Below are 26712 nucleotides of genomic sequence, written 5' to 3'. Positions count from 1 at the left end.
CCCTGCAGGCTCTTCTCTTTCTGAAAGACCACAAGGTCCCCTTTACCTCTAGCCCTTGATTTGACCCAGCCACATCATGCATTCCCCTCTATTCCCCTGCTCCCCTCTCCCCTTTTATGCACCCTCCCACCTTCTAATGTAATCCCACAAAAAAAAAGATATTGATTCACCTGCAGGCAAGGTGTTACAAAGTTCTGTCAATAATGCCCTAGGCTTCTGCTTTCACCCCTGTCTCCTTGTGCAAATTTTAAAAAAAAAAACCTTTTACTGGCCTCTCTGCTGTCACTCTGTTGCTGTCCACTGTCCTTGCCTGCTGCTTTCATTAGCCCCCTTCTGCATTTCTGTTGTCGGGGGTATTCAAGAAGCAAATAATCTCTTCAAGTTTGGTTTTCTTTCTAAGAATTATTGAACATCCATCTTTTCATTTATGGATAAGCTCAGATTTGCACAATAAGTCATCCTGGACTGCGTGCTGAGCTCCTTTGTTCTTCAAAACATATGGTTCCACTCCCTCCTGCATTTTCTGGTGGGTGCAGAATAATCTTGTGTTATTAAAATTTTCTTTCCTTTGTATTTCCTTGATCCCTTATAGAACTCATTTCTGAATTGAATTGTTAAATTTAACTGCTATGGGTCTTAGAGTTTGCAGCCTTGGGTTTTGTTTTGGTTTGGTTTTATTCTTTACATCTACAAATTCTTTCCATTAGCATTTCATTTTCTGTGTTCAGAAATTCTGGGCAGTTTGCGTTATTTCTCACATTATGATGTTCAAGTTTTTTGTCTTATCATGTTCTTCTGGGAGACTGTGAACTTCAGTTGTTTCTACACATCCTATCTTTGAGATCAGTATATTTCACTTGGAAAGTGAGCACATTTTCTTTCAATATTACTGTTTTTTGCTTCTCTTCTTCTACATTGTCCTTCACTTCTGCGTATTTGCATTACCAAATAATTGTTCTCTCTTTTGTTTCCTTGGTGAGACTTGCCATCACAGATTCAAGTTTTTCTATTCTGTCCTTTTTTTTCCTTTTTTTGCTGCACTGAGCATAATTTTACTTTAATTTCAGTCTTTTTTCCCCTTATTTTCTCCTGTTGCTCACTTTTTTACTCTCTCCCCTCTGATAGTAGTTTTCTTGGGGACTGACTGGTTCTCAACGCATCTCAGTCTTCTTCCAGACTGGGCAATTCACAGTTCACCAGCCTAGGTCTCTGCCTCAAGTGATTTTTGGAGGGATAGAACTGACCCCAGCCAGATTCTAGGTTCTTTGCCTCAGGCTGAATGCAGGGTGTCTTGTTCCAGTGTCCTGTCCTACTCTCTGTATTTCTCAGTTCTTTGGCCCAGTACTAGTAGTTCAGAGAGATTCCATGCTGTTGCTACAGGGTTGATTTCTGTAGTCAGGGTCTCCAAGACTCTTGGGGATGAGGTTATGGGTTTTACCTCTATTTCAAGCCCAGACATATATATCTACCCCTTTCCTTCTGTTCCTTTGCTCTCTTGAAGAGATGTTTACAACACAGAATGCTACCACAGTACTGGCTGTCACAGCCCCAGAAGACTTCTGAAGCCTGGAGCCCAGATCTCCATGGCACTAGAAAGAGAGAAGGTGTACCAGAATATGGGGCTGAGTTTTGTTGCAAGCCTGTGGGTCATGTTTTTGGTTTGCTGGTAACAAGGTGGATTTAGGGGAGAGGGTGCTAAGTGAGCTTCAGTTCAGTTCATGGTGGTGCTTTTTTACACTGATTTCTGGTTACAGGTGTCTTAGACCATGGAGATAGCTGAAGTTGCTTTATCTTTGGTGCATAATTTCTGTTTTGGAGAGATTTGAGAGGTCATAGGAATGAGAGTAAATGTCTGATCCTACATTTTGTTGGTCACATGACCTGGAAATCCTTGACAGAATAGTTAGATCATATCATATTATTTATGGAAAAGGAAAAAGATATTAATGTCCTGAATATTCAGTTAACAAATATTTGTTGAGAACCAATAAGTGTCCAGCACTTTTCCAGACTCATAAAAAAAACAAAAACCTAACAATAGCAGTATACAAAGTAATAGCAATATGTAAAGTAATCAGTGTGTGGTAGACCAAGATGAACCACATATGTTTGTAGAAAGAGTGCAAGGCAGCCTCAGACTTGAGGGGCACCCAAGTTCACAGCTTTACCTGCATAGCTGGTCAGAAGCTGACATCTGCCACTTATGACCATTCCTACACATTGGTCCTTGGCTGTCTAGGCTTCCTCTTCTTCAGTCCTGGGCCCAGCTCATTCTCCATCTGCAGCACGTGTCTAAGACATGTGTCCTGATAGACTACTTCAATGGGTTATTCATTCAACTGCACATAACTGATATTTTTTATACAACCTGTTATAAAGCCAAGTCTCCCAACTCATCCTGTGTTTTATTCTTCTTTTCAACCTCAACATAGAACTTTGCATTCTTCCCTATTACATTCCATTTTTTTTAAATTTCCCATCAACATTTCATCCTGTTGACATCACGTTGAACCTTGATCCTGTCATTCAGGACGTTCACAACCTCTTCTCATTTTGTGTCGGCAACACATCCAATGAGCACGCCTTTATGTCTTCATCCAAAGCAGTTGTGAAGGAAGGGGCCGAGGAAAGAGCTCTCTCTCTAGCAGAGAGACATGATACAATGAGGCAGACACCGTCTCCGCAATCAGAGGACCTAAGTTCAAATTCCTCCTCTGTTGATCACCACCAGCTAGGTAGGGCAGCAGATAGAACACCAGGCCTGGAATCAGAAATTCCTGAGTTCAAATCCTACCTCAAACACTTACTACCAGAGTCATCCTGGGCAAGTCACTTCACCTCTTTGCTTCAGGCTCTGCATCTGTAAACTGAGTATAATAATAGCACCTACCTCACTTGGTTATTGTGAGAATCAAATGAGATAATAATTGTAAAGTGCTTAGCACAGTGCCCAGAACATAGTAAGCACTATAGTAATGTTAGCTATTTCTATTACTACCCATGTAACCTTGAGCAACCTGCCTGAACCTAAGCTTTTTTTTAATCTATTTTAATGAGGAAGCTGAAATAGAGGGCTCTGAGGTCTCTTCTATTTCTAAATCTATTATCCTACAGTCCTGTAACCTTCCTCCCAGTTCAGATCAATCCATTACCTTACACTCTTTTTTTTTTTTTTGGTGAGGCAATTGGGGTTAAGTGACTTGCCCAGAGTCACACAGCTAGTAAGTGTTATGTGTCTGAGTCTGGATTTGAACTCAGGTTGTCCTGACTCCAGGGCCAGTGCTCTATTTACTGCGCCACCTAGCTGCCCCTGTTACCTTACATTCTTATGGGAGGGGCTCAGCCTTTGGTCAGTCTGTCCATGGACAATACAATTGAGTTCCTAGGATGCAGCCTACTGCCAGGCACCAGCCCTGGAGAATCTCCTTGGAGACTGCAGAAAACCCTCACTGGGTGGCTCAGAGAACAACTTCCAAGGTAAAGATTGTCCTGGGGGTGAGAAGTAACCTGCAGTTCCTTATACTGTCCCAATTAAACCCCAGACAGGTAGCCTTCCTAAACCTCAGAAAGGGGAACCTAGGCATTTCCCCTTTTTTTTAATTAATTTATTTTGATTTATCAATAATCACTTCCATATGCTTTTGAGTTTAAAATTTTTCTCCCCCTTTCTCCCACCACCCACCCCAAGACGGCACACAATCTGATATAGGCTATACATTTACATTCATATTAAACATATTTTCACATTAGTGATGTTGTAAGTAAAAATTAAAACCAATAGGAGGAACCATCAGAAAGAGGAAACAAAACTCAACAGAAGAGAAAAAAAAATAGCAATTCAACTTCCATAGTTCTTTCTTTGGATGTGGATAGCATTTTCCATCACAAGGCCTCTGGAGATGTCTTAGATCCTTAGATCCTTAGATCCTTGTTAAGTTTATCAATATTAGTCATCACACAACGTGGCTGTTATTGTGTACAACATTCTCTTGCTTCTGCTCACTTCACTCAGCATCAGACCATACAAGTCTTTCCAGGTTTTTCTGAAGTCAGCCTGTTCATCATTTCTTATAGCACAGTAGTATTCCATCACATTTATATACCACAACTTGCTCAGCCATTCCCCAACTAATGGGCATCCTCTCAATTTCCAATTCTTTGTCACCACAAAAAGAGCTGCTATGAATATTTTTGTACATGTGGGTCCTTTTCCCATTTGTATGATCTCTTTGGGATATAGCCCTAGAAGTGCTATTGCTGGGTCAAAGGGTATGCACATTTTTATACACCTTTGGGCACAGTTCCAAATTGCTCTCCAAAATGATTGGATCACTTCACAAGTCCATCAACAATGCATTAGTGTTCCAATTTTCCCACATCTTCTCCAACATTTATCATTTTCCTGTTTTTTCATGTTAGCCAATCTGATAGATGTGATATGGTACCTCAGAATTGTTTTGATTTGCATTTCTCTAATTAATAGTGATTTAGAGCATTTTTTTATATGACTACAGATGGCTTTAATTTCTTCTTATGAGAACTGTCTGTTCATATCATTTGATCATTTATCAACTGGGGAATGGCTTGTATTCTTATAAATTTGACTTAATTCTCTATATATTTTAGAAATGAGACCCTTATCAAAGAGACTGGGGTTGTAAAAATTCTTTCCCAATTTTCCACCTTCCTTCTAATCTTAGTTGCATTGGCTTTGTTTCTGCAAAAACTTTTCAATTTAATGTAATCAAAATTATCCATTTTGCTTTTTGTAATGTTCTCTATCTCCTGTTTGGTCATGAATTCTTCTGTTCTCCATAGATCTGACAGGTAAACTATTCCTTGCTCTTCCAGTTTGCTTATAGCATCAGCCTTTATAGCTAAATCATGAATCCATTTTGAATTTATTTTGGTATATGGTATGAGATTTTGGTCTATGAGTAGTTTCCGCCATACCCTTTCCCGGTTTTCCCAGCAGTTTTTTTCAAAGAGTGGGTTCTTATCCCAGAAGCTAGGGTCTTTGGGTTTATCAAACAATAGATTACTATAGTCATTGACTACTGTGTCTTGCATATTTAACCTATTCCACTGATCCACCACTCTATTTATTAGCCAGTACCAAGCAGTTTTGATGATTGCTGCTTTATAATACAATTTAAGATCTGGAATGGCTAGGCCACCTTCCCTTGCATTTCTTTTCATTAGTTCTCTTGATATTCAGGACCTTTTGTTCTTCCAAATGAATCTTGTTATTATTTTTTCTAACTCTATAAAATAATTTTTGGTAGTTTGATTGGTATGGCACTGAATAAGTAAATTAGCTTAGGTAGAATTGTCATTTTTATTATATTAGCTCAGCCTACCCATGAGCAACTGATGTTTTTCCAATTATTTAGATATGACTTTATTTGCGTGAAAAGTGTTTGGTAATTATGTAGATAGAGTTCCTGGGTTTGTTTCGGGAAGTAGACTCCTAAATATTTTATAATGTCTACAGTACGTTTAAATGGAATTTCTCCTTCTATCTCTTGCTGTTGGGCTTTGTTGGTAATATATAGAAATGCCGATGATTTATGTGGGTTTATTTTATAGCCTGCAACTTTGCTAAAGTTATTAATTATTTCAAGTAGTTTTTTACTTGATTCTCTAGGATTCTCTAAGTATAATATCATGTCATCTGCAAAGAGTGATAGCTTTGTTTCTTCTTTGCCTATTCTAATACCTTCAATTTCTTTTTCTTCTCTTATTGCTAAAGCTAACGTTTCCAGTACAATGTTGAATAACAGTGGTGATAATGGACATCCTTGTTTCACCCCCAATCTTATTGGAAATGCTTCTAGCTTGTCCCCATTACATCTTATGCTTACTGAAGGTTTTAGATAGATGCTATTTATTATTTTAAGGAAGACTCCATTTATACCTATGCTCTCTAGTGTTTTTAATAGGAATGGGTGTTGTATTTTGTCGAAAGCCTTTTCTGCATCTATTGAGACAATCATGTGGTTTCTGTTAGTTTTGGTGTTGATATGATGAATTATGCTGATAGTTTTCCTAATATTGAACCAGCCCTGCATTCCTGGTATAAATCCTACCTGGTCATAGTATATTATTCTTGTGATAAGTTGCTGTATTCTATATGCTAATATTATGTTCAAAATTTTTGCATCTATATTCATTAGAGAAATTGGTCTATAATTTCCTTTCTCTGTTTTGACTCTTCCTGGTTTAGGTATCAGCACCATATTTGTATCATAAAAAGAATTTGTTAAGACTCCTTCTTCAACTATTTTCCCAAATAGTCTATATAGTATTGGAATTAATTGTTCTTTAAATGTTTCATAGAATTCACATGTAAATCCATCTAGCCCTGGAGATTTTTTCCTAGGGAGTTCATCAATGGTTTGTTCAATTTCTTTTTCTGAGATGGGGTTATTTATGTATTTTACTTCCTCTTCTGTTAATCTGGGCAATTTATATGTTTGTAAATATATATACATTTCACTAAGATTGTCAAATTTGTTGGCATATAGTTGGGCAAAATAATTCCTAATGGTTGTTTTAATTTCCTCTTCCTTGGTGGTAGCTTCACCCTTTTCATTCTTGATACTAGTAATTTGGTTTTCTTCTTTCTTTTTTTTAATTAGATTAACCAAAGGTTTATCTATTTTATCAGTTTTTTCATAAAACCAGCTCTTGGTTTTATTTATTAGTTCAATAGTTTTCTTAATTTCAATTTTATTAATTTTCCTTTGGTTTTCAATATTTCTAATTTGGTGTTTAATTGAGGATTTTTAATTTCTTTTTTTTTTCTAGTTTCTTTAGTTGTATGCCCAATTTAATGATCTCCTCTTTTTCTATTTTATTTATGTAAGCATTTAGAGATATAAAACTTCCCCTAAGAACTGCTTTTGCTGCATCCCATAAGTTTTGATATGTTGTCTCATTATTGTCATTCTCTTGAATGAAATTATTGATTGTTTCTATGATTTGTTGTTTGACCCAATCATTTTTTAGGATTAGATTATTTAGTTTCCAATTATTTTTTAGTCTATCTTTCCATGGCCCTTTATTACATATAATTTTTATTGCATCATGATCTGAAAAGGATGCACTTAATATTTCTGCCTTTCTGCATTGGATTGTGAGGTTTTTATGCCCTAGTACATGGTCAACTTTTGTGTATGTGCCATGTACCACCGAGAAAAAAGTGTATTCCTTTCTATCCCCATTCAGTTTTCTCCAGAGGTCTACCATACCTAACTTTTCTAATGTTCTATTCACCTCCTTAACTTCTTTTTTGTTTATTTTGTGGTTAAATTTATCTAGTTCAGAGAGGAAGAGGTTGAGGTCCCCCACTAGTATAGTTTTGCTGTCTATTTCTTCCTGTAACTCCCTGAACTTCTCCTCTAAGAATCTGGATGCTATACCATTTGGTGCATATATGTTTAGTAATGATATTACTTCATTGTCTATGGTGCCTTTTAGCACAATATAGTTTCCTTCCTTATCTCTTTTGATAAGATCTATTTTTGCTTTTGCTTTGTCTGAGATCTGGATTGCTACCCCTGCTTTTTTTACTTCAGCTGAAGCATAATATATTCTACTCCAGCCTTTTACCTTTGCCCTGTGTGTGTCACTCTTTTTCAAATGTGTTTCCTGTAAACAACATATTATAGGATTGTGGTTTTTAATCCAATCTGCTATAAGCACTTCTGTTTTATGGGAGAGTTCATCCCATTCACATTCACAGTTATGATTAGTATCTGTGTGTTATTCTCCATCCTTTCTTCCCCCCCGTTTACGCTTTTCTTTCTCCTTTCTCCTTTCCCCCCCAACTAGTGTTTTGCTTTTGACCACTGCCTCGTTCAGTCCCACCTCCCTTCTATTATCCCTTTCCCCTTTCTTCCCCTTTAACCTTACTGCTTCTTTCCTCCCTTCTATCCCCCCTCCCTTTTCTTTCCCCTTTTCCCTCCTGCTGCCTATAGTGCAAGTTAGATTTCTATACATAACTGATTATGTTATTCCCTTCTTGAACCAAATCTGATGAGAGTAAGGTTCAAACAATGCTCATTCCCCTTCCCTTCTTTCCCTCTGCTCTAATATGTTTTTGTGTCTTTTCCTGTAATGTAATTATTAACCCTTGTCTGCCTCCTCCTTTCTCTGTACATTTTCTTAGATCAGACTAGTCCACTTACTTGGATCTATTTAACCCACTTGATTAGATTTTTTTTTTATCATTACATCAAAATCAACTTATATCCACCCCCTTTATGTATATACTCCTTTAACATGGTGTAATAACAATACAGTTCTCAAGAGTTGCAAATGTCATCTTCCCTTGTAGGGATGTAAACAGTTTGCCCTTATTAACAACATATTGTATCTTTCTGTCCCATTTACCTTTTTATGTCTCTCTTGAATCTTGTACTTGAAGATCAAATTTTTTGTTGAGCTCTGGTCTTTTTAACAGGAAGGTTTGGAAGTCCCTTATTTCATTGAATATCCATCTCTTCCCCTGAAAAACCACACTCATTTTCGCTGGGTAGTTGATCCTTGGTTGTAATCCAAGCTCCTTTGCCTTACAGAATATTATATTCCATGCCCTACGGTCTTTTAATGTAGAGGCTGCAAGGTCCTGTGTAATCCTGACTGTGGTTCCATGATATTTAAATTGTTTCTTTCTAACTGCTTGCAGTATTTTCTTTTTAATCTGGTAATTTTGAAATTTAGCTATTATATTTCTTGGCATTTTCAATTTGGGATCTCTTTCAGGCGGGGAACAGTCGATTCTGTCTATAGTTATTTTACCTTCTGGTTCTGGGACTTCAGGGAAGTTTTCCTTTATGATTTCCTGAAGGATACTGTCCAGGCTCTTTTTTTCATCATGATTTTCAGGTAGGCCAATAATTTTTAAATTGTCTCTCCTGGATCAATTTTCCAGGTCAGTTGTTTTACCCATGAGGTATTTTATGTTTTCATCTATTTTTTCATTTTTTTGTTTCTGTTTGACTGATTCTTGCTCTCTTATAGAGTCATTAGTTTCCATTTCTTCAACTCTAATTTTTAACATATTGTTTTCTTCTGGTAGATTTTGTACTTTCTTCTCCAACTGGCTAATTGTATTTTTAAGGAATTTGTTTTCTTCAGTGTACTTTTTTTCCAGTTGGCCAATTGTGTTTTTTAGGGACTTGTTTTCTTCAATGTACTTTTTTTTCCAATTGGCCAATTGTATCTTCTAAGGACTCCTCTACCTCTCTCATTTGACTTTTAAAATCCTTCTTGAGTTCTTCCAAGAAGGCTTTTTGGGCTTCAGACCAGTTCATATTCCCTTTTGATGTTGCAGATGTGGGTTTGATGACAATGTTGTCCTCTTCAGAATTTCTGTCTTGATCTTCGCTCTTCTCATAATATGAATCTATTGTACGTTTCTTTTTACTCATGGTGTTTCTTTATTCCCTGACCTTTAAAGAGATTAAGCTCTTCTGCTGGGGAGCAGAGGACACTGACCCAAGCTTCTTGTGTTGGGAGCCTAGGTCTTGGTCACAGGCTTTGTGTGTGGGGCCTCTTGTGTTGGCAATTGGAGGCTGTAGGGTTCTGACAGCTTACCTGGTGTTGGGCTGGAATCAGCAAGGCTGGAACTTTCAGGCAAATCTAGGTTGCCTGCTTTTCCTTTCCTTTAGCTTTGTTCAGCTCCTTTTAGATGGGTGCTGCAGGGTATTTATCTGCCCGGGGCCCCTTGCAGTGCTGCCTCCCTTAGTTCTGCTGACGCGCTGGGAGACTCCTTTGCTGTAGAATGCCGAGGCACCTGGGGTTTTCTGAGTTGGTTTCCATCCCTCACTGAGGCACTCAGAGGTCCAGCTGTTGGTGTTTGCCTGCTCGACCACCTAGGCTTTGGGATCTCCTCCTGGTTGGCAGTTGGAGGCTGTAGGGTTCTGACAGCTTACCTGGTGTTGGGCTGGAATCAGCAAGGCTGGAACTTTCCGGCAATTCTAGGTTGCTTTCTTTAGCTCCTTTCAGATGAATGCTGCAGGGTGCTTATCGGCCTGGGGCCCTTTGTAGTGCTGCTCTAGTAGTTTTCTTCCAATTAGCCAATTATATTTTCCTGTAAAATATAATAGCTACTCTAGCTACCTGGTCTACTGCACTGCTGCACCCTGTCTTTCTTCTGGTCAGCTGTTCCAGGTTTTTTTCTGGGGTGATATTTTCTGGGTTTTCAGAGGTTGATAGGGGAGGGTGAAAGCAACTACCTTTTTACTCTGCCATCTTGGCCCCCGGAAGCAGTATCCATTTCCCCTTTTTCCATTAAGGTTGTAAATGTTAAATCACCAAAGTTTGAGTTAATATAAACATAGCCTATTTCAATTATTCAAGAGCCGATTATCTAATGTCATCTATTTAATAGGGGTAAGGATCAAAAGACATAACATACTGCATTTGTAAAACATTTTGCAAACCTTAAGGGACTAATAATTAGCTAACAATTAACAATAATAGCTAAAAATTAGATATTAGCTATGTAGTGAGTGTGGTCGTTCTGGTACTTTTTAAAATTCCTTCTCTTCATTCATTTAATAAGCACGTATTAAAAGCTCCTATTATGTGCCAGGAACTGTGGTAAGCACTGGGAATTTAAAGACAAAAAATGAAACAAAAAACTCACATTTACATTCTATAGGGGGGGAATCCTGCTCATTCTGTCTGCCTTATTTGGGGGCACTTCCTTAAGAAAGGCTAAAATTTGGGGGACCAAGAAGAGCAAAAGTCATCAGGTGTAGTGGAAAATCAATAGAGTAGGAGTACATGTGTTCAAATCCTATTTATGATTATGCCTGTGTAACTGCAGGCAAGCTCTCTGGATCCCAACTTCCTCAACTATAAAAATGTGTGGGTTGTACTCAGGGGTGTGCTAAGAACCAACTTGAAATCACTTTTACAAGCATATGGTTAAATTTTCAATGTGAGAATTTATACCTCTGAAATTGGTAAATGCTACAAATCAGGACTTGATTTATTAGTGTGATTGTTTAGCCTTAAGAAAGTGTTGGAGATTTTTCCACTTTCCTTTTTTTTTTTTGGTTCAAGTTTTCTTTCATAAAAAGATTAAAATGGAAATACATTTTACATGATTGCACATGTATAACCTATATTAGATTGCTTACTGTCTCAGGGAGTGGGAAGGCAAGGGAGAGAGATAATTTGGAACTCAGAATTTTAAAAAAATGAATTTTAAAAATTGCTTTTACAATTTTTAATTGGGGAAAAATTGGGGGAAAATAAAATATTATTAAGAAAGAAAGTAATGAAAAAAATTTTAATAATGCAGAATAGACTTAAAAGTGCACACATTTTATTTTGAGAGCTGATTGTTAAACTTTTATCAATAAATCCTTGGTTGTGCAAGGTGATTTCTTAAGTCTTTTTCAGCTCTACATCTTATGAAACAAATGTGTACACTTTGTTATTGGCTTTATCAAAAATTTACCTTGCTGTCCAGGGCTTCCAAAACCACATCCAACTGAAGAGTGGGTTTAAAAAGAGATAGCCAGAGTTTCCCTCTAATCCCACCTTGCCACCACACACATGCACACAGGCCTGCAACCTCAGAAGACCCTAAAGAGAGCCCGGCCAAGATTCAGAGACAGAAACCCAATTCCTGATGGCTGCAGCAACCCAAGATGAATGCTGTCTTATTTATGAGCTCCCAAATGCCAATGAACCCAGCAAAGAAGGAAGTGCATTAAGACAGGCAGAGGAAATCCAGATTATCTCTGGACTCACAGCAGTAATAGGGTAGTAGTTCTTGTAGTCTCTGGTGAAATGAACTACTCAAGAGTCATCAGGTCTGCAACAGAAAGCTACTTATCTTAGTCAGGGATTCCCCATTTAACTTTTTTTTAAATTTATTTTCAACTAAAATACAAAATAGGAAAAGAAAAAAAATTGCCACATGCAAAGCAAAACATAAGAGAGGATTCAATACAAAACAATAAATTTCCATTTCAAGAAAACCTGTATAACAAATACTACACATTGTTTTCAAAACCATCCAGCTTTTCTTTGCTTCTTTATAGGTTCTTTTAACTTCTCAAAGTCAAATTCATTCACAACTAGCTCTCCTAGTTACCCGGGAGCTACAGAAAACAAAAGAAAGGAGCTCAATATTGGGCAGAACAGAACAGCCTCTGAAAGAGCTACCTCCTCATTTCTATGATATTTTGGGTTTGATTTCAGAGGGATAAAACCTAATTTTAGTAGAAAAAAAAAATATCTGCCAACACAGTCTGGAATAATTAGCAAAACCAAATGTCTCAAACCTTCCTTTATTCCATGCCTAACAACCACTACCATCAGGCAAAAACTTCAGAAAGATCTCCCTGTCTTGTTCTTTGCAAAATAAATAAAGCTAACCCTAACTTCAAAGAACTGTTGGTAAAACATTTCTTCTTCCTCTTGGTGGTAAAGTGGTAAACTACATATGCCATCAGACCTGCTCTGTCACTCACTACTTTCATGCTCTTGAGCAACTACTGTGGGCCTCAGTTTCCCCACATGTAAAATGAGGAGGTTGAACTAAATAACCGCTAAGGTCCCTTCCAGCTTTACATCTATAGACATGGCCATTGCATTGATCAATGAGATAATATCTATAAAGTGCTTGGCACAGCTCCTGCCACATTTTTTTGTTCAGTCATTTCAGTCGTGTCTGACTCTTTGTGACCCTGTTTGGGGTTTTCTTAGCAAAGACATTGGAGTGGTTTGCCATTTCCTTCTCAAGCTTATTTTACAGATGAGACATCTGAGGCAAACAGGGTCAGGTGACTTGCCCAGGATCACACAGTTAATAAGTATCTGAGGCTGAATTCGAACTCTGGTCTTCCTGACTCCAGGCCTGTCAATCTATCTACTGCACCACTTTGCTGCCCACCAGGCACACGGTAGGTGCTTAATAAATGCTTATTCCTTTCCCCTTGCCTTATTTTGCTTTTCTATGCTTCTTTAGAGTTAGGGTTAGGGAATATTGGTTAATGACAGCGAAATAAAAACAGAAAAACATTAATAAAACGTTTATGTCAAAATTTTAAAATAAAGATACCTCTTTTGGGAAAAAAGTACTCCCTCTCTGCCAGGGACCTTCTGCCATGAATGTATTCACTTCTGTGAATGAAGAGTCCCAATCACATGGGACCTTATGGAGTTAGCTGCTTACTGCTTTGGCCTCAGCTAAAGGAAAATCCTAGGATTTTAGGGGAAGAACTAACCTGAGCTTGTATCCTGGGTCCGCTTCACATCCACCTTCCCCTGCTCACCTCACTGCCCACTTTAAGCCCTAGTCTCACAGAGAGAGAGAGAGAGCTACTCAGTACCAGCTCCCCAAGGAAACCTCCAAGGAAAAAGCCATTATTTCGGTGAGCTGAGCTGGCTCACTCTCAGGCTCAGGAGGTTATTGATTGCCGCCCCCATAAATCAAATTTATTTTCTCAATGATCGGAAGATTCATTGTCTCCTGACAACCAGTGTCAATGGGTAACAACCAGCCAGTCAGGGAAACGATAATTTTTATGCCATAAAAACTGAATTCCGTTTGTTCACTGAGGAGAATGAATGCTGCTTATCAAGCGAAAACCTATAAAATTCCAAGTGACAAAAGGCAAGGAATTAAGCCATGATGTATGGTGGGCCAGCAGACCTTTCATTATCCATGTCCATTAGCCAATGGCCTCCCTATCCCTCATTTGGGGGAATTTACAACTTGGCCACTCAACTGTCCCTACTCTCCCATGGATTATGTCTGGAGCCAGAGCTGACTAAGAATCATGGAATCTTGAAGTTAGAAGGGACCCTAAAAACTCATTTAGTCCAACCTCCTATCCTACACAGCTCCACGAACATGAAGCCCACACCCAATTTAGTATACGTCCGCAGCTCATCCAGTGCAAATACAACCGGACTGCCCATCCCATCCAGAACAGGAGACATGTGACCTCACCACAGGAGAACTAAGGCCCTCTGGGCTTGACCATCTCTGAGACATTCTACTGAGAAGGCAGCCCAGGAGTGGCAGGGGTCAAAGAGGCTAGCTCATGAGCTGGTTCTTGGTTGGTGGATGGTGTTGTTCCCATCACCTCTCTCTAACTATTCTCTGCAGCTCTCCATGCCCAGGCCTCTCAGTTCCACACTGAGGGACAGAAGTTGGCCAGTCTCTCCCCATCACAAGACCCTTGAGTTCACTCTCCTGATGGAATGCCCCACCATGGTGCAATTTTCTGGGTTCTCCCTCATTCTAGAGGACAAAATCTCACATTAGCAAACGCAAAATGTAAATTATGCTCAAACTGTTCCCTAATATTTCAACTTTGTTGGAACAAATTCATGTTTTCAACACAAGAGTTATAGCAGAACTGACTGTACTTCAGTAAATTTTATTGTATCCCTTACATGGTTTTATTCAAGAGGCATAGGCTTTGTTCCAAATGCTGTACCAAATTGTCCTGTAACAGAGTAATTTGGTCAATAAAATCCCTACAAAAGGAATATGCTTTATTCCAAATTCTACAGTAAACGATATTATTGCAAGATTCCAGGAAAAAAGCTTTGCCATTTGAAAAATATGCTTCTACCCTCCCAAAATCTTTGCATGGAACATCTAATACATGTCAGACTTCAAGGTCATCGTCAGTGTGCTGGCTAGTTTACTTAACTGCTTTATTTTTTAAAAATATTATTTAATTAAATATTATTTTATAAGCATTTATTGCTCCCTCTCACTGGTCTCCCCATTGAACAATTCAATAAAAAGCAAAACTCTCATAACAAACATGCATAGTCCAGCAAAACAAATTCCCACCGTATCCATGTCTCAAATAGTATGCAACATTCTGCGTTTTCAGTCCTTCTCCTCTCTGGCTGGAGGTGAGTGGGTTGAACTAATCTTTTTCCTCTTTATTTCTCTAGTTTTAGCTCTAAGAGATGGTCCACTGGGTAGGGAAGGAGGGAAGGCTGTATTTGAAAATAAATGTGATATAAAATGGGGCAGCTAGGCAGCACTGTGGATAAGAGAGTTGGGCCTAGACTCAGAAAGCACAAAGACAAGAGTTCAAATTTGACCTTACTTACTTACACTTACTAGCTGTATGACTAGCAAGTCACTTAGCCCTTGCCTGCATAAAACTGGAGAAGGAAATGGCAAACCACTCCAACAGCTAGGTGGTGCAATAGATAGAGCACCAGGCCTGGAGTCAGGAAGACCTGAGTTCAAATCTAGCCTCAGATACTTACTGGCTGTGTGACCCTGGGCAAGTCACTTCACCTTGTTTGCCTCAGTTTCCTCATCTGTAAAATTAGCTGGGAAAGGAAATGGCAAACCACTTCAGTTTCTTTGCCAAGAAGACCCCAAACAGGGCCACAAAGAGTCAAACACAACTAAAAATGACTAAGCCACAAACAATATGATGTAAAACATACACACACTAAAATAAGATAATTTTTTTAAAAAGTGACTTCCAGAGTTATAAGTAATTGCCACAAATCTGTCAGATTAAAAGTAATTCCCCAAAAGAAGTGGACAAAGGATATCTGTGAAAGGCATCACCAATGGCCAGTGAGTTGGGCCCAGAACTTAACTCTGTGAGAGGAGAGTGAATTGGATTTCCTCTGTGAAATTGTTCTTTCAATGATCTCAAGCTTCGCCTAAGAGGAAGGCCCATTCTTCCAATGACGACGAGCAATAGGCCTTTTTATCCGACACATTAAGAGTGGTAGCTGGATACAGAGCCAGCCCCCAAACCAGGAAGGTTGGGTTCATCTTCTCCATGTAATGCTGGGCAAGTCTCTTCATCTCTCTGCGCTCCCAGGAGACAATGACAACCATGACAACAACAATAATTGAGGCTTCCATTTATGTAGCACTCTAAGGTTTGCAAAGAACTCTACACAGATTCTCTCGTTTGGTCCCATGAGCAGCACAGCAGCTGTTCATCTGTGTTGGTACAGGAAGAGCCTTGTTAGGAATTCTCTATCCCAAGGAAGGCATAAATCTGGTCCCCAAAAAAAGGGTGGGGAGAGGGAAGAAGGCCATGAGCCTTAATTGTAGACACCCAAGGGAGTGCAGAGTTCTGAAACTAGGGCAGTGAATCTCCAGAGGAGGCCAGGGAAGGGCAAGGGAACAGATACAATCAGCAATGTTGCTTAGAGCCTCAGAACAGTGGCCTTCAGGCCCAGGCAGGGGGCTGGAGTCCTCAGTACCCTGGGAGATGCTGCTCCCAAGGCTTGCCACGTGTTACACCCCACTCTTGATGGCCCTCCTGTCATCACCATGTGCATCAGGGCAGCTCTGGGATGCCGAAGGGAGATAGGTGTTTTATAGGGAGGGGCAGGGTCTTGTTGAGGCCTCTCTGCTTGGTTCCCCACCTCAGGTGCCATCAGGAAAGTCTGCCAAACCCCAAGATTGCATGGAAGATGGAATCGTCTGGCACGGAAGGTTCCAGCGAGATTCCTAAAGAGAGACTACCAAGTAGAAAAGGGTACATATAGCTAGGGCAGCTAGAGCAGAAACAGACTAGACCTACAGCACCAGCACTCTGATTACTATTCAGCGTTTTTTCCCCACACTGTAGTGCAGGGAGTTTTGAGCAGCCATAAGGCAATCCATCAGTAAACATTTATTAAGCACCTACTATGTGCCAGCCACTGTGCTAAGCCCTGGACAGCACTGGCAGCGTGGGGACATAGGCATAGGAGGAGGGCAGAGTGGACCAGAAGGAGACAACATGGCAGGAGTTAAGAGGAGTCTGCCAAAAATAACTGCTTACATCGCAACATTCCTTGGGCTGGGCTGGGCCCAGGGGAAGCACAGCAAAATCCCAGAACTTACCGATGCGGAGTTGATAAGCTCCAGGGGGAAAGGGAACTCTTTTCCCATTTCTGCTCACCTGACTAACCCTACTGCTGCAAACTTCCCATAAGCCCCTGCTGATTCCAGAATTAGGGCTCAGGATGGCTAGGCAATGAGGTCGACTGGCCCAAGAACGTGTAAGCAGTCCAAGAAAAATCAGTGCTGCCTGACAGACGGGGCCCAACCCTGTGTAGGTGTATTAAAGACTAACACCTCGAGACAGCTTAGCCAGCATTTACTCTGTACTGCCTGACATTCTCTGCACAGCTTCTGACTGACACACACAGCATTAAGAGCTAACGCCCAAACCACTCACCTCCTGTTCTGTCTTATTGCAGGACCCCAGGCAATACGACAAGACTTTCAAACCTCTGCTGTTCATTTGGTCTTTAAGAAAAGAAACATACGGAGAAGTCTATAGAAATGAAAGGGGATGTTGAGGCGGGGGGGGAGGAAAGTTGGCTCTTAAATGAGATGTTAACATTGATCTGTACTTCAATCAGAGTCATAGAATATTAGATCTCGGGGAAATCGACAAACCCCTTCCCCCCCCCCCCCCCCACCTCCACTCCCCCAGACCTCTGCTAGTCCTATCCTCTCCCGTAGTGTTACAGGTCCACACAGGGATGGAGGGCGGTGTACTCTCAAGGAAGGGAGATAAAATGAAGACTGGATGGAAATTACTCTAATGGCCCCTTCTATCTCCAAACCTTAAGATCCCACTCTCGTCTCCTGGGAAATGGAGTAGGGGGCCTGACCCAGGGGACAGCTCAATTCAATTTCAATTCAGTTAAACTCCCACAACACCAGACACTGTTAGTTGCCAGGGATACAAAGACAAAAACAAAGCAGTGCCTGCCCTTAAGGAGCTTACATTCTAAGAAATGAAAGGTACACAGATGAAGCAGAGGTGGAGAGAATGTATTCTAGCCTTGGTGGACAACAGGTACATAGGTTTGGAGATGGAAGATGGGATACTGCGCATGGGTAACAGAAAGAGGGCCAGTTTGGCTGTGACACAGAACATGAAGAAGTATAATGTAATAAGTGTAGAAAAATAGGCTGAAGCCAGGCTGAGAAGCTTTAGATGCCAGAGATTTTGAGTCCTAGAGGCAATGGGGAGACGCTATAGATTCTTTTTCTTTTCTTTTTTTTTTTTTTTTTTTTGGCTAGGCAATGGGGTTAAGTGACTTGCCCAGGGTCACACAGCTAAGAAGTATTATGTGTCTGAGGCCAGATTTGAACTCAGGTCCTCCTGACTCCAGGGCTGGTGCTCTGTCCACTGCGCCACCTAGCTGCCCCAGCATTGTAGATTCTTGAGAAGGGACGTGACTCAGTGCTTTAGGAATATTGGTTTGTCAACTAGGTGGAGGATGGATTGGGGAGGGGAAAGAGGAGGCAGAGAGACCAATTGGAAGGCTGATGTAATGATTCAGTTGAAAGGGCCTTGAGTGGAAAGAAAAGGACAGAGATGAGAGATATGGAAGTAGAATTAACAACACTTGGTGACTCATTGGTTCCAAGTATTTTCTCTGGCTACCCCCCATGTCTGGAATGATTTTCTTCCTCTGCTCTGCCTATTGGACTCCCTGGTTTCCTTAAAGTCCCAACTAAAATCCCATCCTTTTTACTAGAAATCTTACTTAACCACTCTTAATTCTAGTGCCTTTCCTCTGTCAATTATTCCTTATTTATCTTGTGTATAGCTTGCCTCGTATAGATTTGTTTGTATGTTGTCTCCAACATTAGATTGTAAGCTCCTTGAGGGCAGGGACTCTTTTTTGCCTCTTTTTGCACTTAGCACACCAGTGCCTGGCACATAGTAGGTGCTTAATAAATATTTATTGATTATAATTATACCTGAGAGTGAGGAAGGGGAAGGAACCAAGGATGGTTCTGAAGTTAAAAACCTGGGTGAGTAGAAGGATGGAAGGGCTCTCAGCTGAAATATGGAAGTCAGGAATAGGGATAACTTTGGGAGCAAAGAGGGGTTCTGTTCTAGATATATTGTTTTTGTTCTTGTTTTTCCAGCAAAAACCAGCTCCACTTTATTAGAGGGTGGCAAAGAAAAAGAGATAGTGAGCCAAAGGGCTCATCCGGAACACTGCAGGCTCCCAGTCACTGATACGCTCTTTCCTCTCTTTCCTTTCCACTCCCAGGTCTCCCCTCCTTCCATATCTGGCCAGAATGGGAGTGGATGCATCCTGGGGAGCCTGTCATTAGGGCTCCTGCCCCCTTTGGCTCATCCTGAAGATAGTGTGATGTATATTATTTCCCCCATTTGAGAGTTGAGGAAACTGAGGCCAAACTTAAGTGACTTGCTCAAGGTCATAGACCTAATTTGTTCAGAGGCAGGAATATTATCCATGTCTTTTCCCTCTGAGCTCCCCACACCTGAAATTCCCACCTGTTGTTTTCTCAATTTCTGTCAAAGTGTCACAGATCTGGGCAAATGGCAACCTATGTTGCCTGTCTCAAAAGGCAAACCTTGTTCTAAGTAAGCTCAGGTTCTAGAAGTCCAGTCCTGTCCTCACATGACCCTAAGGTTCCTTGCCAGAGGCAGTACAGCTCATTCCAGTTTTTGGACTATACAAAGTATTGGCTAAATGATCTAAACAAGGTCAAGGTTACCCTCACTGTTAAAAATCCTTCACAAATATTTCTCCTGAACTTCAGTAAGAAGAAAAAAGAAGCTAGTTTGCATCACAAATTCCACATCCCCCACTGAATTTGACTCTATCATCCTCTACCTCCCCTGCTTCATGGGTAACAAATTTGCTTTTATCTTAAATGTTTTCCTTCCCCACTCTGTCTTCTGACTTTTACTGAGACCCGACTCCCTCCTTGATGAGATAACCTCCTGGCCACTCTTTCCAACACTGGTTTTATTCATTTCCTGTCCTACCCCCATCAATGATCAAGGGATGGTGGTGGAGTTGGAATATTCCTCGTTCCCCATTGACACTTCCAACCTCTCCATCTAGCATCATCAATTAGTAACCTCTCCTCCTTTGAGGTTCACTCAATCCACATTTACTACTCAGTCAACACTCTGGTAGCTGTTGTCAACCAATCTCCAGGACATGATCCTTCATTCTTCAATGGATTCAAGGTCTAGCTTCCCAACTTTCTCTCCTCCCCAACTCCCGCCCTTATGAGGGGACTTTGACATACATATTGATTCTCTTTCAAACACTCTAACCTCTCAGTTCCTCAACCTAGTCACCTCCCATGAGCTACTCCTGCACCTCCCCTCAGATCCACACAAAAATGTTTGCTGTCATTACACCCTTGATCTTTGCCAGTGTGCCAATTCCATGGCCATGAACTCTAAAATTCCTTTATCGAATTACAATGTTGTCGCTCCACTACTCCCTCTGCCTTGCAAGCACAACCTCTGTTCTTCGTCCTTACCAGGACTTCCAATTCTCTCCACTTCTCAGTTCTTTCCCAGGCCCTCATCCTGGCTACATTCTACTTCTTTCCTTGTCTTGACCCCTTGGTGAACCAGTTCAACACAATCCTCCTCCCTCAAGTGCCTTGCCCTCTTGTCCTCTTGCTGATCTTGCCTTGCCAAGGCTCAGCCTTGGATAATTCCCACTACCCACTGCCTTTGTCCCTACTCATTCTGCTGAATGAAGTTGGAGAAAATCATAAAACTTTTATGTTACATAATCTCAACTCTGTGGCAAGGCAATCCTTTTATACCTCCCTAATTGACTCATTATTCCACTCACCACAGCGGCATCGCCAAACCTTTCCATCCCTCCTCAAGCTTCCCATAGCTCTCCTTCCCCCTGCCTTCTCAGCTGAGGACCTTCCTTCATATTTGTCTCTTTTATCCCTATTCCACTGTCCTTCCCATCTCACATCACTCAGATGCCTCCTGCAACTCTATTCCTTCACCCATCTCACAAGAAGGGGTGGCCCCTCTCCTTGCTAAAGTAAACCTCTCTACGTGCCAAGGGATCCCATTCTATTCTGTCTTCTCCATTAGATTTAGTATCTCCCTTCTCTCACTTATTTTCCATCTCTCTCTGACTACTGGCTGCTTTCCAGCTGCCCATAAACACATCCTTGTCTTCACCATCCTCAAAAATAGTCACTTGATCCATCCATCCCACTCACTTGCTACCACCCCATATTTCTCCTCCCTTTAGTGGCTACTCCTTGAGAAGTCCATCTACAATTGGTGCCTTTACTTCCTTTCCTCTCACTTCACAAACCTCTACAGCCTGGCTTCAGACCACATCATTCAACCCTAAATGCTCTCTCCAAAGTTACAAATCATCTCTTAATTGCCCAATCCAATGGCCTTTTCTCAATTCTTGCCTTTCCAGACTTCTCTTCAGCCTTTGACACTATCACTCTTCTCCTTGATGCTCTTCTTGCTAGGTCTCCATGACACTAGCATAACCTGGTTTTCTTCCAGCTTAACTGACTGATCCTTCTCAGCCTCCTTTGCAGGATCTCCACTCAGATCACTCCTACTAGTAGGAGGTGTCCCCCAGGGCTGTGACTGGGGCCTTCTTCTCCCTCTATATAATTTCACTTGGTGATCTCATCAGCTCCCATGGATTCAATTATCATCTCTATACAGATGGTTCTCAGATTTGTCTAGCCCTAATCTCTCTCTTAACATCAGTCTCACATCTCCAACAGCCTATCGAACATCTGGAACTGGATGTCCCATAGACACCTTAAACTCAAAATGTCCAAAACTGATCTTATCTTTCCCCCCAAACATACACTCTTCCTAATTTTCCCATTACTGTTGAGGGCATTATTATCCTTTCAGTCATGCAGGATTGCAACCTAGGTATCATCCTTGACTCCTCACTCCCCCCCCTTCCGAATCCAATCTTTTACCAAGGCCTGTCCATTTTATAGTAATAACATCTCCCTTGTATACCACCCTTCTCTCTTCTAGAATCCCACCACCACCCCTGGTGTAGACCTTCATCACATCAATCACAATAGCTGTTTTGTTGGTCTTCCTGCCACAAATCTCCCCAAATCCAGGACATCCTTCACTCAGCTGCCAAAATAATCTTAAATTGCAAATCTGACCTTGTCACCTCCTGTTCAATAAACTTCAGTGACCTATCACCTCCAAGATCAAATATAAAATCCTTTCAGCATTCCAAGCTCTGGCCCCCCCTTACCCTTCTAGTCTTCCTAACTTTGCTCATCCTTCATATATTCTATGATCCAGTAACAATGGATTCTTTGGCTTCTACTTACACATGATGATATACCAGATCTGGGCATTTTCAGCAGCTGTCCTCTTGGCCTAGAATTCTTTCTCTCCTGATCTCTGCCTTCTGGCTTTCCTAGCTTCCTTCAAGTCCTGCTATAACTTCATCTTCTACAAGAAGCCTTTCCCAGTCCCCCTTAATGCTGGTGTCTTCCTTCTGCCAATTGTCTCCAATTTATCCCATACACATCTTCTTTGTCAATAGTTATTTGCACCTTGTCTCCCCCATTAGACTGTGAGCTGCTCAAGGACATGGATTGTCTTTTGCCTTTCTTTGTATCTGCATTGTTTAGCACAATGCCTGGCACATAGTGGTGTTCAATAAATGTTCACTGACTAACAGTTCAAATTGAAGGGTTCAGGAGTGAGAGTAATATACAACAAAGCTAGAAAGATGGTTTGGAGCTTGCTAATGGACTTCCCAGCGAAAGGGAACACAACTGTAGTGCACAGGTAATGGAGTTGGGGGACCTGAATGAGACCTGCCGCCTACACTTACTCTGTGTGACTTCCAGTAATCTATTAACCTCCTGGAGCCTCAGTTTACATATCTGTAAGATGCACAGAACACTACTTACACTGCCTCCTTCACGGGATTGTAAGGAAAGGGCTTTGTGTAAAAACTGTGCCACCATCATTTGCCTTCTTTCCTTTTGACCCAATGTTATGGTGACTCTTTCTACACATTGACAATATTGGAGGATGCCTGGGAAGAGGGACCGTGTCTTCTCTAAATTTAGTATATCTCAGAGCTAAACATAGCAGGTGCTTTATGGATGTTTGTTGTGTGAATCAACAGCTTCCTTAGACTCTGAAGTATTTCCAGAAATTTTACTCCCAGCATCTGTGGAATGAGCACATCCTTTACAAAAGGTAAAAAATAATACCATCAGAGGAGGCCCAAGATATGGGTGCTCTGGTTTACTAAAGTATCACTGTGGAAGCAAACAACTCTGCCAGACAGTCATTTAACAATCTATTTTCCTACCTGATCAGCGGACATGACTATGCTTCCTGATCCTCTCCACAGGTACTGAAGGAAATAAAAGGAGGAAAGAAAATTTTCCATGGTCTAGAAAGAGATCTTGGGAGTAGTTCCCCTTGACAGTTTGGGTGAAAAGAAGAAAAAGGGGTCAGTGTCAAAGGCCAATCTAATCAATGGCTAGAGCTCACTCAAATTGTGATCAAGGATCTCTGCAAAACACCCATTTCTACACTTTTAATGGCATTGATTGTTTTCTTTCCTCCTCAGCCTCAATTTTTTTTTTAAAAACAAGAAGTTCCAAAGTTTATAAAATAACTACAATGTTGAAAGGGAAAATAGCTTTGAAGTACTTCAGAACTCTGATCATTTCAGTGACCCATCAGGAAACCAGAAAAATGATGGTGAAACATACTTCCCACCGATTGGCTGGGAGGCACTAGAGCAGAGGTGCAGGGTGAGACATACATTTTCCAAAATGACCAATGTATGGATCAGTTTTGCTTGACTATACTTGCTACAAGGGAGGTTGGTTGTTTTTTTTGTTTGTTTGTTTAATTTTAGTGAGAGAGAGTCATAGAGGAGCGAAGTAAATAGGAGTGTCAAAAAATCAGAAAAGAATATTAATGAAACATTTATAAAACATACAGATGAGAGTAAAAGGAAGTTCAGAAAGAGACAAATAGGACAGGGTTGGAATTACCATGTTAAATTTATTATATAGTTTTCAAGGGCTTTACATAATAGAGATACATAGCTTCCTATACAATTTTTTTTCTGTTGTTTGAAAATGGAAATGAATTATGCTTGCTGACTTCTGTCAAGGCCATTTTAAGAGAGAAAAGCCTCCTTTTCCAACTCTGCCTTAATGGAAATGGAAAAGAAAAGGGATTTTCCCATATTTTGATCACCAGAGTTGAGGGTAATAGTATAGAGGGATAGAAGCGAGATCAGAATCCAGACAGGGAGAACGCCCCCAGAAGGGCTAGAAGATCTTTGCCCCCTCCGCCTCCCCTAAGCCATATCCTTTCCAGCATCCTCAGCAGGAAAAGCTCCTCTATTCAATGACAGAGAACCACAGAGGGAAGAGAGTTAAGCCAGAGCTCTAAGGGACCCATTTCAGATTGCTTCACAAATGTGTTAACTTCAACCCATCCCATTAGAAGCCCCTTAAAGGCAGGGACAATTTTATATTTGTCATCATCTTCCCAGTGCCTGTAACATAGTAAGGTTTTAACAATAAATGTTTGCTGGGTTAAATTGAAATTCCTATTTCCCTGACCTCGGATTTTTTGGCCACCTCCCACTCCCCATCCCTCTCTATCAGGGACCCCACATCAGCTGAAGGAAAAAAAAACCCTATCCTTAGCTGCCCCATTCATTATTCTTTTGCAGTAACATTCTTCTACAGCTGCTCCCTTCCCTGATTTGATCCTCTCTGGTCTTCCAGTCCTACCATCTGCTTAGATGTATAATCACTGGTCCGGCACAGCTCCAATTGGGCCCCTAGCCTTTGATACAAGTTGCTATTTTATCCTCTGATCTCCTGTTGTTTCCTCTGTCTGCAAGCTGCATCTTTCATCTCCTGCCTTCACAGCCTCCCACACACTCCCAGCTAGTCTCCTCTGTCTTCTGCCTAGTCTTAGCCGCTCTGCTTGGCACTAGTCCCTGTTAGCACAGCTTTATTATCTATTCTCCCCATCACCCACCCTAACCAAAATGAGCAGGGGAAATGTGCATTGATGTGGTTTCATCTCTAATGGACAAACACCAGGGTGTTGGAAACTGGAATAGATCACAGCACCGGGGCTGAACTTTTAGCTCTATTTGCTAAGTTTTAATTCTTTAGATCAAGGGTTCATAACCTTTTATTGTTTATTACAGATCCCTCTGGCAGTCTAGTGTACCCCTTCTCAGAAGGATGTTTTTAAATATTAAAAAAAATTTAATGCATTATATTGAAATAGTTGTTAAATTATTTTTAAAATATTGACCCCCTGAAATCTATCCCTGTGAACCCTGGGTTAAGAACCCCTGCTTTAGAGTCTGTTAAAGTGCTAAAACTACTATTTCCCAGCCGAATGCCTGAGACAGGTATGCAATGTGTTTGCTCTGGCTCTCAATAGCCCTTACTTAGGGTTAGAGTCATATATACCTGGGACTTCTGCCACTAGGGGACTCCATTCATTCATTATTTATTAGCACCTTTTATGAGCAAGGCACCGAGCTAGGTGCTAGGTTTACAAAGAAAAAGCAGAAATCATCACTGTTATCAAAGAGTCTTCATTTTACTGGGGAAATATCATATGAAAAAGAATATAAATAAGTTTAAGATAATGGGAGAGAACTCTAACACTTGGGGATCAGAAAAGGCTACCTATAATAGGTACTGAGCTGATCCTCGAAAGAAGAGGGTTTTAAGAATTGGCTATGAGAAGTAGATTCCAGGCATATATAGCACAATGGCTATAAATGCAATTCCAAGTTCATGCAATAGGCCAGAGGCCAGTTTGGCTGGAACAATGAGTACATGAAGGGGAACAATGTGAAATAAGTTTGAAAAGATAGGCTGGAGGCAGGCTGTGGAGGGCTTTAAATGCCAAGCTAAGGAGAGGCAATAGGGAGCCACTGAGGATTTTTGAGGAGTGGAGTCACATTCCCAACATTGCCTCGTCTTCATCCCTAAATTAAAAAAAAAAACAAACCCATTCTCTTCCTGTGATGGTGACTCAGAACATATAAATAGATGAGTCGATGTATGGGATTGCTATAGCTTTATTCAGCTACAGAACTTTTTCCCCTATCAGGTATACGGAATTGCCTACGGATCAAACTATCAGCTTGATCCAAATTTTGGTGATTGCGCTTCTGAGATGAACAACTGATTAAATCTCCATGGTGAAAAACCTCCCAGTCCAAAATGAGACACACAAGTGCCCCCTTCACTGGTTTTGCCACTTCGTGAAACAGTGTTAATGATTCTGTCTTCCATGCTTGGTCCTCACTCAACAATCACTATCTGAAGGCCCAGAAAGTTTGAAAAACTCATCCATCATTCTCCTGGTCTACCTTCTTCCCTAAAACCACCCTTCCTCACAACTTGCATTTTTGTTTTTGTCCTTCCAATTGTCCTGAACTGGAAAGAATATCGCATTTGGAGTCAGAAAACAGGGATTCAAATTTTGGTTCTGCTACTAACTACCCATGTGACCTCAAGCAAGTCAATGAGGAGGTTTCCATCCCTTTTCTATCTCTACATCTATGATTCCAGAATCACCCAGGCTTGCAGTCTCAAAGTCATCCTCAACTCTTTCCTCTCTCCCTCAACCCAGACCCAATCAGTTGCCAGATCTTGTCAATTCAATCTCCATGGCGATTGGAGATCTCCAATCTTTCACTGGTATCTGCTATTCTCTGCTCACGGTCACCACTTCTCACCCAGGCCACCACAACAGTGGACCATCCCTTAATTGGACCCTCTCCTTTCTCCAAATCCTTTTCTATACAGCAGCCAAAATGATCTGCTAAAATCACAAGTGTGACCATGTCAGTCCCCTGTTCAAAAACCTTTTGAGGACCTCACTG

Source organism: Vombatus ursinus, unplaced genomic scaffold, assembly GCF_900497805.2.
Source record: "Vombatus ursinus unplaced genomic scaffold, bare-nosed wombat genome assembly UNPS02014852.1, whole genome shotgun sequence".
NCBI lineage: Eukaryota > Metazoa > Chordata > Mammalia > Diprotodontia > Vombatidae > Vombatus > Vombatus ursinus.
The sequence above is the reverse complement of the archived record's forward strand: the minus strand, read 5'-3'. Positions refer to the sequence as shown.